The following is a 15,344-nucleotide window of genomic DNA, read 5'->3' as shown; positions in this document are numbered from 1 at the left end:
ATACTGTTACGCAGCCAGAAATTGTTTTCTTTGGGGATATCAGATACATCTACGATGGCACGCACGTCAGAATTCAAAATGAACACATTACAATAAAACTAGCAAGCAGGTGCTGTGCTCTCCATGTGCTTGTCTTTATTTCCTTGACATGCATGCTATCACAGCCACAGCAACTGCACACTGTTCTACATGCTTGGAATACTCTTTCTTCTCCCAACAATGGACTCTTGTTTAATTCCTAAAGACTCACTTAGATTGTATTAAAATTTAAAAAAAAAACTAGATATAGCCTATTAAAATTTTCTGTTTGCATTTTAAGGTTATCCCACCCTCTTGTCACTCTGTCTCCCTGGGTATAGATGTTCCTTGGATGTACTACAAAGTAATGATCTCTTTTATTACCACCCCGGGCCACCAATGAAAAGTGGTACTTATGCTCACTGCTCAATTACTAGCCTGCTACATATAATAATTTCCAAGCTGCTCTATCAAGAGCTTGGGGTGATAGACGCAGGATGGGATCACACTTGCTTGCGCACCCCAGAAGCAACACCCTACTATCAAACTTTATTATTTCTCTGCCTACCGGTGAGTAAAATAGAGTGCCTTCTTTTCACTTTAGAATTTTTTTTTAGATATGTGTAAAATTAACTATATTTCCTAAGGCATGTCTTTGATTTTTAGCTTTTTTCAGAACTTTTTAAAGTTCATGTAAAGCAGGAGAATAGGAGCATTTTAAAAAATAATTTAATTTAATCACAATGTACTTTATTCTCTCTCCTCCCGCTATTTCTCCCTTCTTCCTTCCCTTCTTCCCTCTTCCCCTCCCTCTCTCCACACACCTTTAAATTTTTTATATTATTCCTGTTAGAATTCCTCTCCTCGGGGCACTTATTCTCTGTATCAGCCCCTCCCACCCTTGTGCTTTCATCCAGCTGTAAGAGCAGCTGTCTGCCTCTTTGTTCAAGTTTCAGGTCATGGGGACAGTGCTCAAGCCCCATTGATTGCAGATCTTATGGCCCTTAACTGTGACCTACCTGCTCTGACAGACTGTTCCCCATCACCTCTCCAACTTATACCTGCCAAAGAGGCTGCATTGCCCACCTCTGAGCTCTGAAATAAAAGAAATGTCCTGTAGGTGAGCTCTGGATGGTGTGCTTCCAGGTTTTTCCCCCACAAACAGTCTTAATATTTAATGAAATAATAATTAATATATCATATTTATCAATTGACATTGGTACTTAAATAAACTATAACACAAATCACACATGCACAAGGTTTAACAGGAATAACATATTTTGCTGTAACTGTTGAGGGTCTTCCATCTTTATCCCAACTTCTAGTCTTCTTCAATTATTTTTTATAATAATTTTTATTTTTTATATTAATCACAGGTTATTTACTTTGTATCCCAGCCATAGCCCCCTCTCTCATTCCCTCACAGTCCCACCTTCCCTCCCTCTGGGGTTTTTTAATGAGTGCCATCTGCTCCACTCTCCTCACTCATCTGCTCCACTCTTTTTCACTCATCTTGTCTTCTCATGGCTGCTCTTGTCAGCTGTATAATCATTCCTGATGAGTCATATTTTAACTACTGAGATAATGAAGAGGAAAGAAAAACTGGGGAAAACATGTTCTTGATTTAGTTTATGGAATCCACTGACTGAAAGAACAAAAGGTCTGGGTTAGTTTTCCCACCAAGTGATATTTTCTATGAATGGAGTCATAACTTATCAAATACAGGCATGGAATTTTAAAATTTCCTTTAAAGTGATGCTTGTTTTAAAATTGATGATTAACTGAATGAGCCTAATTCAATCTCTTTTGCCCTCATTGTGATCACCTCAGTTTCATCTTCAGATTAGCCATGTGTATTCTAATATTTAGCACATCTTTCCAAATCATTCCTGAATAATTTTTAACAAGGATATGCTATCTAAAGGTAGCCAGAGAGCTATTCCAGAGTGCAAAAGATATGCAAATACACACTCCAGGGGGGAAAAGAAATACCCACTTGCAAATCCCAGCCTGTCTAGACGGATGAGCCAATACACTGGTTTATGATAAAAGTAATGAGTGGGATTTTGAGGAAAAATATATGGTAGAGAAAACAGCACAGAAACTTACATCCTTTGGAAGCTAGACATTGCACAGATCTTGAGAACTGTCTGACCACCAGCTGTTTACATGTGGTTCTGGGCATTTTCTTAATGTTATCCTGTATTTAAGTGCATATAGGTTCAGCCAGAAAAGTCAAAGACGAACATCAAAGTTGTTGCAATGCCAGAAGAAAATTACAGGGCGTTCCCATGTTTGAAAGATCACTAGTTTTCACTATTGGTTTGGAGTGATGAATTATCCATAAATAAAACCCTTAGAGACCTCTGACCAAAAACATACACTGTGCTTACAAAAAGTACAAGTTCACTGAGTAGCTGCGTCTGTCATGATCAAATGTATTCCGTTAAAGAAACCTGACTGAGAAGAATGGAAGGCGTGGACGTAGCTTTGCAAATACACTGTCAATCCATTCCAGAGCTCCTTCTCTAACACTGCCTTATTTCAGTAAAACACACACACACACACACACACACGCACCCACGCACGCAGGAATGCACAAATGCATGCACACATACACCCCAAATAAAAAAGGCTTTTAATAACTAATTTTATTTAAGAATGTAGACATATAACAATGACTCTGGATAATGGACAGTTTACTACAGGTAAGAAATCATGTTAAAAAGTTTATATGGATAATTTTCTACAGCTCTCACGGGCCCCACAATATTCATTGTGTAGCCCTGATAAATAAGTTTAGAAATTTAGAAATTTCAAAACATTTAACAGAACAAGGGTTTATTTCTAGCCTTCTATAGTTGTATCTGACCCAGTAGGAGTAAGGTAAACTCTTTGGGGATAAAGTCCTTCTCAAGCTCTAGGTCTGTCCAACACAGAACAGCTAAAGCCTGCACAGAAAGAGTCAAGTTCTTTAGACTAAATTCTGTTCACAATCCTTTGGCTATAGTTATTTAACTGTATGGACATGACTCCAACATAATGGAAGACCAAGTGAGACATCTAGCCTTATGAATTGAACAACTACTAGATTTTGCTTCTTTTTCTGTCAGGAGATACTCATTGCTGGACCACATTACATAAACCATTTTATATTCATGCATATATATATATATATATATATATATATATTCATTTCAGCAGTTCTGTCTCTCTGCAGAACTTGACTAATACAGTCATTTAGTGGATGCTATATTCTCCCTATTCTATAGAATGACTACCATCTCCATGTCACAGAAAAGAAACAAAGCATTTTGACAATGCCTTAGTCAAGAAGTAGACCTTAAATTCAAACCCTAGACTCAAGACAACTACTCAGACATGAGGCCATAAATCTTCCCATAGTTTATGAAGTCTAAATGAAGAGAGGATGGGTAACAAGTAGATGGCAGGTGCAACTTGGCTTTCTTCTGAAGTGACTGAAGTGATCATTTCTGAACTCTAAAGATTATAAAGTGAAAGAATTCAGATTTGTTATCTTTGTAATCTCAAACGTGGGCCTTGAAGTAAGTGCTGTTAGAAGATGTGTGTTGGTAGCCCAAGACAACTATCGTATTTTATTACTATTTTCCGTTTTGACTAGTTGTTTTGTTTTCACTTTTGGAGAATGGCAGAAAAGGTAAATCTTTCAAATGAAGGCAAAGACATCTCCAGAAACAAACAAAAGGAAAGATTTGTTTATTTAATTTTTTCTAGGCTTGCTTTCTCATATTCAATCTAGAAAAAAAAAAGCACTTCACAATTATTGGACACCTATGCTGACCATACAGTAGCAGAAAAGCAGATGTCTGTACTCAGGCATATTGACCTTATCTGGGCTACTGTGTACTTTTTAACATTTTTGGGTTTCCAGGACAGCTACCATTTTCCATAGATCCTCACCAGATATCTTCTCCTGCCTTTAAATAACTTTAAATCTTCTATCTTGTTTTGCATTTATCTTTTCCCCCCATTTTAAAATGTTCCTTGCTGTGTTTTCCCCCCTTCTTGAAACAATGCCCCATCTATGGGTATGCCAGTATGTTCACCGATGAGGGAAAGTCCATCACAGTTAATGGTTGCTCAGAGGAGGGGCTGTCTTTTCTTCAGTGGTGTGCTCAGTGGTAACTTATTCATACTCCAGTAAACAACCTCTCTCTCAGTCTGATGCAAGCAACCCAATTAAACTCGGGGGTGGGGGGAGGAGGTGTCACACACAAAAAGAACACATAAAAATTGATGAAGATTTGGGAAGATAAAGATAAAGGTATGAGAGAGAATGCACATTGCGTACATGCATGAAATTGTCAAGGAAGTTAAAAACAACTTTAGCTGATCTCATTTTCGTACATGTTACTGTTGTCTTTTTAAAAATTATTCTGCTGTTCACAGTTGTCAATGAGTTTTCACTTCCCATGTCTACCTGATCACTTTTGCTTCCAGCATCCCCAACATTGATTTTATTATCAGTACATACTTTAGTGACTCTTGTGCCAGCAGACAACAATGAACATTTCTATGCCCACAGTTCCAAATGAGGTTCATTAATCATGTTTTTTTTTTTCATTTTCTATAGGGGAGAGATTGTTATTTTTTTTTATTCTTTTGAAGACATCATAAATTTCCCATCGTTAAGCCTATAATAGTGTAATAAGATAGCACACATTCCATCTTGAAGAATATAATGCTTCTATTATATTCTACTCATAGTATGTCTTTTTCCACCGTGTTTCTATATGACTTTTGTATAATTCTGGTACTTAAAATGTTCATTAATTCCTCACTACGTATCTCCATGTGAACTTGCAGATCAATTTTGTTATCAATAGAAAAAAATCAGGTAATCAAGTCTACTTGAGTATAAGCAGTTTTATTATTATTTTCACAGTCTTTGTTTCTCTGTCACAATGATAAAACACAAAAAGCAACTTGGAGAAGGAAAGACTTTACTTGGCTTAAAAGTTACAGTCCCTGAACTCTGCCCAAGGTACGGTTATGAGTCTCAGCATCTGCTTTGATACACTGCTAGGTAGAGTCTTTCAGAGGCCCTTTATGTTAGGTTCCCATCCTGTTTCTTGTTTTCTCCTTCTTCCAATGTCCATCTCATTTGTCTTTCTAAGTGAGGATTGATCATCTTGCCATGGAACCCCCTCTTGTTTAGCTTCTTTAGGTGTGCTGATTTTAGTATGTTTATCCTATATTATATGTCTAATACCCACTTATAAGTGAGTATATACTGTGTGTCTTTCTGCTTCTGGGATACCTCACTCAGGATGATCTTTTCTAGATCCCACCATTTGCCTACAAATTTCATTATTTCCTTGTATTTAATTGCTGAGTAGAATTCCATTATGTAAATGTACCACAGTTTCTGTATCCATTCCTCTGTTGAGGGACTTCTGGGAATCATATGAAAGAAGGGGGAGTTAGTATGTCCTGGGGAGTACAGGAGCACCACAAGGACCAAATATATCTGGACACAGGGGTCTTTTCATAAACTTATTCTTCAACAAAGGACTATGCATGGATATAACCTAGAACCCCTGCTCAGACATAGCCCATGGCAGCTCAGCATCCAAGTGGGTTTCCCTAGTAAGGGGAACAGGGACTGTCTCTGACATGAATTCAGTGGCTGGCTCTTTGATTTCTCTCCCTAACCCCCAAAGGAGGAACAGCCTTGCTAGGCCACAGAGGAGGGCATTGCAGCCAGTCCTGATGAGATCTGATAAATTACGGTCAGATGGAAGGGCAGAAATATCCCCCCCCCATATCAGTGGACTTAGAGAGGGGTAGGGAGGAGATGAGGAAGGGAGGGTGGGATTGGGAGAAAATGAGGGAGGAGCCTACAGCTGGAATACAAAGTAAATAAACTGTAATTAATATAAAATATAAAAATTTAAAAAATGTTATGGTCTGCTGTCCCATCATGAAGGAAAGCCAAGGCAGGAACTGAAGCAGAGACCTCAGAGGAACACAGCTCATTGACTTGCTCCCCTGAATCACTAAACAGCCTTCTGTATGCAACAGAGATCCATCTGCCCAAAGGTGGCACAGCCCACAATGGGGTGGGACCCTCTACATCAATCACTCATCAATAAAATCCCACATAGACATGCCCACAGTACTCTGCACTCTGCCAAATGAGAAAGGTAAACACCAACTTAGCTAGAGAGCTTCGATCTAAAATGGTGACCTGCCTACAAGATGTGCTGGTGCAATACAAAGTTTGTGGGAGTGACCAACCAGTATCTAATTTAAGTTACACTCCATGATATGGAAATGATACCCAATGCTGCTTGAGTAACCAAGAACCAGAGAGTAGATAGGCCAAATACCTAGGGGAAAAATCAAATAATACTGTTCTGTTAAATGAATGTGGCAACAAAATGACAACTCATGATATTCTGCTATACTCACAGATTGGTGCCTTGTTCAGCCATCATCAGTGAAGCTTCCTTCTGCAGTAGATGGGAACAGATACAGAGACCCACAGCCAGATAATATGCACGGAATGAGAAACCTTGCAACACTCAGCCCTAAATGGACATCTCCATCAAATCCTGCTTCTCGGGTCTCAAGGAAGTCTGAAGAAGAGGAAGCAGAAAGAGCATAAAAGCCAGAGGGGATAGGGGATGCCAAGGAACTAAGGTTTTCTAGATATAACTGCACTGGTGCTCATATGAACTCATGGAGACTATGACAGTACACACATAGCCTGCAGGGGTCTGCACCAGGTGGAATTCTAGAGCAGAAAGGAAACATGGACACATGCACAGCCCCCATCCCTAATCCAGCAGCTAACTCTAATATAGCCATTTGCAAATGAAAAATTGACTTTCTCCAATGAAGTTTCACTAGGGAAACAAACAACTCTTAAGGGCAAAGATGCCCAAGAGGTAGATGACCAAAATAAAACAAACTCAAAGTGTTCTTTGCTATAATGTTTTCATGCCATTTTTTTTCCTTACCTTACAGGTCCTTTGTATATTATTATGGCTTCTGAGTTTGGTGTTTTCATGGAATGTCTGTATGTGCAAGTGTGCGTGTCTCTGAGTCTATATGAATTCCTTGTGCTTTTCTCGGGAGGGCTCTTTTTCTTGTATGGATATTTTTTTTCTGATTTGCTTTTACTTTATCTTATTGTATTTTATTATTCTTCCTCAGGTACCTGTTTTCTAAGGAGAGACAGAAAATGTATGGATCTGGTTGAAAGGGGAGGTGGGAAGGTACTTGGAGGAGTAGGAAGATGGGAAACCCTCTGAATTTAGTTTAAAAGAGCAAAACTGCGGTAGTCATCAGAAACAGGAGAAGACAGAACAGGACTTGAGTGTGCCACAGAGGGCCTCTACTGATAGAGGTATTAAAGCAGAGGCTGAGATTTATAGCCAAACTTTGGGCAGAATGCATAGAATTTTATGAAAGAAGAGGAAGGGAAGATAGAAAGTCCTGGAAGGGACAGGAGCTCCAAAAGGATACTAACAGAGCTAAAGGAAAAAAAAAAGGCAAACAAACAAAGAAAAAAAAGAACTGGGTCCTGGGGGCCCTGCAGAGACTGATACCTCAACCAAGGACCATGTAAGGATGTAAGGAGAGAACCTAAAACCCCTGCTCAGAAGTAGCCCATAGACTCAGTCTCCAAGTGGGTTCACTAATAAGGGAAGTAGGAACTCAGTGACAGGTTCTCTGATCACCTCCCCCCCGGAGGGGAGGGGGGTGCAGCCTTGCCAGGCCACAGAGGAAGACAATGCAGCCAGTCCTGATGAGACCAGATAGTTTAGGATCAGATAGAAGGGAAGAGAACCTCCTCTATCAGTGGACTAGGGGAGGGGCATAGGAGAAGAAGAGGGAGGGAGGGTGGGATTCAGAGGAGAGGAATGAGGGGGCCACAGCCAGGATACAAAGTGAATAAATTGTAACAAATAATAATGAGAAAAAAAGAGTAAAAACAGGAAAGGGAAGCTGATGATGGGATAAGCTGTCAGCAGACACAGAGAAAGAATGCAACAAAATTGTATGAAATGTTTCTAAGAAATCCAGCCTCACTTCTGTCACTCTCAGCGTGATAGTGTCCTCCTGATATGAATGATGACTATTGTCTCCCTCCAACAAAATTAAAGGAATATGTGCAAAAGGTCATGGTAATAATTCGGGGGATCTAAATGGAAGAAAGGAATGTGTATTACACTCTTGTGTAGCTTACAGTTCAGATTGGTTATGTTGATAATAGCCATAGATGAGTCCCTGATCAGTGAATGGTTTCTCCATATCCACGCAGTAATACATAACCTCAGTGTTCTGTCTGTCTTTATCTCTACTGAAGTTTATTTCCAATGTTCTCTATCACTACTGTAGTCTCACACATGGACTTGCAGAATAATTTTGAAGGAATAGTTTATGTTTCCTGATCAGTCATCGTTTTAACAAGTTTACTGGCCTTACTCTAGTCTAGGTTCTCTCTCTCTCTCTCTCTCTCTCTCTCTCTCTCTCTCTCTCTCTCTCTCTCTCCTCTCTCACAGACTATAGCAGTGAGCAGAGGTAGTTCTTGCTCTCAAGGAGCTAACATCCTTCAAGAAGGAAATGCAGACTGGCTAATCCACAATTCTGCAATGGGAAGTACTTCCCTAAAAGCGGAGAACATGTACGCTGAATGAGGAACACTGAGAAAAGCCATCCAAATAAGGTTTGTGGCTGAGATGGAAGTCCGAAGAACTTCTGGCTTGATGAAGGTAAAGTTTCATTAGTGACACTTCTCAGCAGAAAGCCGGGGATAGATAGAGGCTATGAATAAAGCAGCAAGGTGCTCCTGGGAAAGGATGATGGAGTGACGTGTTCACCACAATATACCAAGTTAAAAGACATACATGGAAACTGCTGAGTATTTTAAAACTATTAGCAAGGTTAGGACAAGAAACTTTAATGTATTCATGAGTATTTTCTGCTCTTGCAGAGGATCTGAAGTCAGCTCCCAACACCCATATCAGGAGCTCACAACCACCTGTAACTCAAGCTCCAAGAGATCTAACACCTTCTAGTGGTGTACACTCATACATGTAGACACATATACACATAAACAAAAATCAACCTAAAGTGAGAAACTTTAACATAATGGCTATTCTGAGAACTGCAGAAACAATAACTCGGTGTCTACTGCATAGATCCACTGAGGTAGCAGTATTCTCACTGGTAGAGCTAGAAAATAATTCTCGGAGGCAAGAAGATATAAGCAGCTACCTGGTAGAAAAGTGTCTTGCTCTTGTCAGATGGGAATTAAATGAGGGAGGTGGGGAGATGAACCAATTCTAATAAACCAAAGAAACTTTGAAAGAATAGTTCATGAGAAGGATGAAAGATGCCTGAATGAGAAGGGTTCAAGGTGACTCTGTGTTCTGTGTGGAATTGGCAGCAGCTGGCATTTACATTCATGAGTATAGAATGCTTAGGAAGACCAAGTGGCATGCATGCAGAAAGGAGAGGGAGGGTGGGATCAGGAGGGGAGGAGGGAGGGGCTTATGGGGGGATACAGAATGAATAAAGTGTAATTGATGAAAAATTTAAAAAAAAGAAAAAAAAAGATAAACAATTGTTACTAATTCATTGAATCAGTGTTGTAATATATCAATTCAAGATTGATGTTTTGGACTAATTCCCATAATTTAATCCTATCTTTAAAATTTCTCTAATTTTACTTAAATAAAATATATGTATGACAAGATTCATTTACAAGAAAAAAAAAAAGAAAGAGGGGTTTGATGTGGTCCTATTGTGTCTCAGAGACTTGACTAACCAAAAGAGTATGTATTGGACATCTGGTTCTGGCTGAGGAAAGATGTCTAGACTTAAGTTAACTACTATCATATTCTAGACAACAGAAGCTAAGGGCCAATAAAATTCTACTCCAGCATGAAGAACATGTTGGGTGCAAAGAGTGGACCCATTAAGAGTGTTTTGAGCAGACACATCAGGTAATTAGAGAAAACAAGACTGAGTCAAAGATTAGGGAGCAACTGAAATGTCACAATTCTCATGGCAGAGCTTTTGTGTGCCTTGTTAATGCATCAAGGCAGACAAAACACAAAGTTACCTCTCCATACTACTTCTCCACACAAGATTTTACACATCTACACACTGCATACAGATGACTCCCAACGCTCTATGGGTATACTCACTAAGTCTTTGCTAAACCCATATTACATTCCAATTATCTCCTCAAATCATCTATATATTAGTTCCAACATGGCTGAGAAGCAGTGTATCTTAGAAACATAGACTAACAGGCTATGCTGCCTTTGTTTGATCTCTACCTTTCACTTAACATCACGTAAAACCAAGATGAGTTCCTTGGCTGTTCTATGCCTTGGTCTTCATTTGTGAAGGGTGTTGATAACTTCTTCATGGGGTGGTAATAAGGATGATGTAAATTAGTAGATGAACAGTGACGAAAACAATACACATCATGGAGTCATAGTTATATACAAAATGAAGTGTTCCAACATTAAATCCCCTCGTCACTATATTTTTTCTAATAGGAGGCTTTTGCCAGCCTGGGGGCCATTCAGGTTCTAACCTTTGTGTTCTTCATTAGAACTTGAGTTCTAGGGGATGGTGAAATGCCCACTTGGTCAGCTACTTCTCTGGCATTATCTAGAGAGCTTCGGACACTGGAAAGTATTTATTAAATGAATGAACCTCTTATCATTGTTCCTTCTTTCCCTTATTGTTGGCATCAGAGCAGCTGAACTCTAAGGATTCTACTGTTTTTCCATTCACTCTGGTCCTTTTTTTTTCTTAATATAGCGTCTCCAGTCTAGTCCAGATTCCTCTGTCTCTTAGATGACTCTTAAAAAGCCTGTTCACTCACCTCCAGGTATGTGCCCTCCATTTGTATCTCACTTCTCGTGTCCCATAAACACTCCGCAGACACACTATGCAACTGTCTATCCCACCTGCTATACATATGGTTGTCACACCCCATATTCCAAGCTCATGCTCACCAGGCTCCTATACCACACAGTCTACGGTCACACTACCCAGCCTCCTACCAGCCCCCACTCCAACCCACGCCTACTACATACTCTATGGACATTCTACCTCAGCTCCTATACCACACACACACACACACACACACACACACACACTCTATGAGAACACTACCCCAGCTTCTATGACTGCTCCTGACACACACACACATACTAAATACTCCATGGACGCACTTTCCAGACTCTACTCACTCCCTGCCCTCACCTACGCACTCCATGAACACATTGCTACTAGATCAACTCCCTTAAAGCAGCCCTGTTTCAAATTCAAGTTTGCTATTCTAGAATTCATTTTTAAAACACCAAGCTTCTTTCCCATTCTTGGCCGCTGACTTCAACTAGTAGAGACATAAGTGAGCAACAAATACTCAGTATATTTGATATTAAAGGTCAAGCAAAATCTTTAAGTTCTGTCATATCCCATGAACATGATTGATGTGAACTAGAGTAACTTTGGAAGGCTTATAATAAAAAATAATAATAATTCTGGATAGATCTTGAAAGATGGATATAATTGAAAGAAGCACACAGCAAGAGAAAGATATTCTGGGAAGAACGAAGGTCGGATACGCGTGGAAATGCCAAGGTGTGTGCAGATTCATGATGTCTGAAGGGACAGGCAAGAAAGCATGAGGTCTGACCTAAAACCTATTCACAGAGGTTTTACCAAAGATTTCAACCAACATGTCAACGTCTGTTTAATGTCAATGTGAGGGATATGAGAAGGTCAAGGAGGTTGTGCATGAGAAGGTGGGCTGAGAGAAAGCTGTTTGGAAACAAAAGAAGGTAAACGGAATCAAAATGGTTACATTCCAGAGAAATAGGTCCCACACAGATATCTGAGATAGAAGACTTGAGACTCAAGTGAATGTTAGACTGGAACAAGAATTCTGGTAACATTTAAGTATAGAGCATCCTTGTAATATGAAAATATATAAAATTCCTCAGGAAAAATGTTTGATAGAAAATTGCAAAAAGAAAAAAAAAATGTTCATATTGAAGTTCTAAAAAGACAAAAAGAACTCTGAAGAAAACAAGATGGAAAACAGAAAACCAACAGAGGGCAGTTTCATCTCTTCAAATGAACAAAGAACTTAAAAGACTGATCAACAGTGCCAGAAATATCGGGTAGGAGTGGAAGAGAAACAGCACTGGAGAGTCATAGACTGAATGTCTGTCAGTGATCTTGTGTTCCTTCTCTCCATAAATAATGGTTCAGCATCTAGAAAGGGCCAGACCTTACACTGAATACTAGAACTAAACAGAGGAAAAAAAAAAAGAATGAGAACAGGAGTTTCAGATATCCTTAGATGGTGAAAGTGACAAGTAGTTAGGCTCTCACAACTTATAAGCGATGGTTAAGGCAGGAGATCCCATTGAAAGAAAGGCTGTAGATCATTACTGACATTTATTGGTGTGTGTGTGTGTGTGTGTGTGTTGTTGGTGGTGCTGCTGCTGCTGTTTTTTTCATTGCTGTTGTTTTGTTTTCTAGAGAAACTGGTGGCAGACAAATAGGTTAAACTGGAGTCATTTGAGCAAGCTGTTGGCACTGGAGTGACAGGGTAATCCAGGAAGAAGGAAGTGTGTTCAAAGCCCATGGGGCGTGAAAGGAGGGAAGGGCAGGAAAGGAGTAAAGATCATGCTTTGCAGAGCCTGCTGAACCGAAAGATCGCCAGCTGCCCCATCAGAAGTTCTTGGGGAGCCACAGAGAGACAAGTTCACCAGAGTTAAACTTCGGGTTCAGGAATACGCCTCTGGATTTAGTATGGCAAAAGACTTGTAGATAGGTAAGCTGGGAGGCAGAGAAGAGTAGCAACCGAGTGAGGGTAAAAACTAGGTTTGGAGTGCAGATAGAAGTGTACAGTCTAAAGACTAAAGATTTAAAATAGTGTTGGTGAAGGGGCCATCTTGTCACCAGCAAAGATGAGCATGGGGCTTCAACCATGATAGGTAACCTGAGCGCATACAGTTAGCAAGTACTACACGATTCTACCCAGTAATTCTAAATGGACTAGGACAATTAAGATCTTGAGCAAACCCTAGGGCTGGGGATTAGTGTGACATTCAGAGTGGAGGGTTATAAACTTTCGTAGATAAATAGTTACACTGGAGCTTCCCTATGTTTGTCTTTCTACGTCCAAAGATGGATTAACTAACACCCTTTTCCTAGACTAAAGGTCAAAAGTCCTTTTAAGCGGAAGAACAGTGGATGAGTTGGGAGACTCGAGAGATGGTTCAGTGGTCAAGAGTACATACAGCTCTTGGAATTTAGTTCCCAGCATAAGAGATCAGGCCCCTTATTCTGCCTTCTGAGAGCCCTTGCACTTGTATGCATTTCCCCACCCAGACAAACAGTCATACCAATAATTAAAATATTTGTTAAAAGAATGGTTGAGTTGTGCTGGAAAGATCAAAAACCAGATATTCAGGAAGGAAGCAGAGATGAACAACTGGGAGGAGAACCATTAACCATCACAGGTGGGTTATTTTAGTTCTGAATACATGGACAATTTCATACAGAGATCGACATCATTGCAAATATTGTATAAGTATAGTGATTTCAGCTGGTCTGCACTATTCCTGCTTTGTTGACTGATTTTTATGCAAGGCAGAAGTAGCGGCACACAGCAGATTTTGGTAAGTATGCCGAGTGGATGATTGAATTCATTTATAACACTTATCAGACACATCCAGGTAAAGGAGAAAAAAATCACCAAAGATCAAGAAGAAGAAAATCTAGTTTTAGCTTTATCTTTGAAAGGTAGTACTGATGACCCTGATGAGAAATAAAAGTGTAGTAAAGGGAATGGATCCAAAAGGGTCCATCTTACTGAGGCAATGGTACACAGATTGTAAGTAACACAGGCCAAAGCTCGTGGTTTCGTGGCACAGCTCCCCTTCTCTGCTACACAAACTGCATGGTATTTAGTGCATCTGTCTGTCAGGCACAGGGAAACTAGAACATCCTGCTTTGTTATATGGTGTGTGCTATCACAAACTTTGGCTTTGAGCCTCAGCCTTGTATTATTCTAGCACACACGGGCCGGCTGAAGAGACTTGCCCACATACCATCAAACAACAACGCAATTATTCCAACAATGCCTAAATGTTATGATTTATAAACTAACAGAATTCTACATTTCTTTAACATACTATATGTAACAATGGGCTTCCTTTCTGCAGGTTCTTTTGGCCATTGGGAAAAAGCTTTCTATAGAGAACTGGTTATAACAAGGGCAGGAACATTGTAGGGATGGATCACTGATGTGATTTACAGGATTTATTCTTGACCACTTCATTAGAAGCAAAGCTACAAATAGAATGGCATGCACCCATTCCAAACCAGCATTCCTTACAGTACCCCACACAGTAAGCCTAAACCACAGTTGAGTCACTTTGAGAGCATAGCTAAGGCCCATGGAGTACAAACTTTCAGTCTGGTGGTTTAAGTAGCAAAGATCTTCAGCCCAGTGACCCAGTGATGAGTTTCAGAGCATTGTGGAATGCTGCATCTAAATTCTCAGGCCAATGCTGTGCTTTTCCAGAACAGTAGGCACCAACATCCCTTAGTCTGCATTTCGTTCAAGGAAAGTAATTATGTTGAGGCCACATTGGAGCATCTTAGCCCTAGGCTTCTACCCACTTGCTTTTATGGCACCAGCCCTTGATGAGCTCATGGGAGACAAAAACTCACCACTTCTTTGAAAAACACAATGCACTTCCAGAAATCTTATAAAATAAAAATAAGCCAACTTCTCTCTCACTCAGCCACAAGTCAGATATACGACTTGGTATGACTTTCTGACGAAAACACGGCTTTATCCTGTACAGGGAAAATGATTATTTATCCAAATTTGCTAGCTGTAAGTCTGATTAAGCTATTTGTCTGCCCTGGACGTCAGTTTCCTTAGAAATCAAAAGAAAATAAAGACGCCCTGCTAAATAAATTGGGTAGTTTAAATCTTAAGATATGACTGGCATATATTTTAAAATTTGAATAGTGCAAATATAAAAGACAAAGGTAAATCATAACCTCAAATCACAGTAAGACTTGGAGGGAAAGTAGAAATACATTTAAGGTTCAAGTTTCCATATCTTTCCCCCTTCCTCTCTTCCACTCTGAGGTTTCTTTAGTCCTTATTCATTTGCTCAGGAAAGCTTAATTTAGCTTTGGTTTGATCCAGAGTCTTCAGGGTTGGTGAAGGGAGCTCTCGGTGCCTCTTAAATGCCACCTTCTATTTCCTGGGCAAG

The sequence above is a fragment of the Meriones unguiculatus genome, chromosome 6, assembly GCF_030254825.1.
Source record: "Meriones unguiculatus strain TT.TT164.6M chromosome 6, Bangor_MerUng_6.1, whole genome shotgun sequence".
Lineage (NCBI taxonomy): Eukaryota > Metazoa > Chordata > Mammalia > Rodentia > Muridae > Meriones > Meriones unguiculatus.
Note: the sequence above shows the minus strand (reverse complement) of the source record.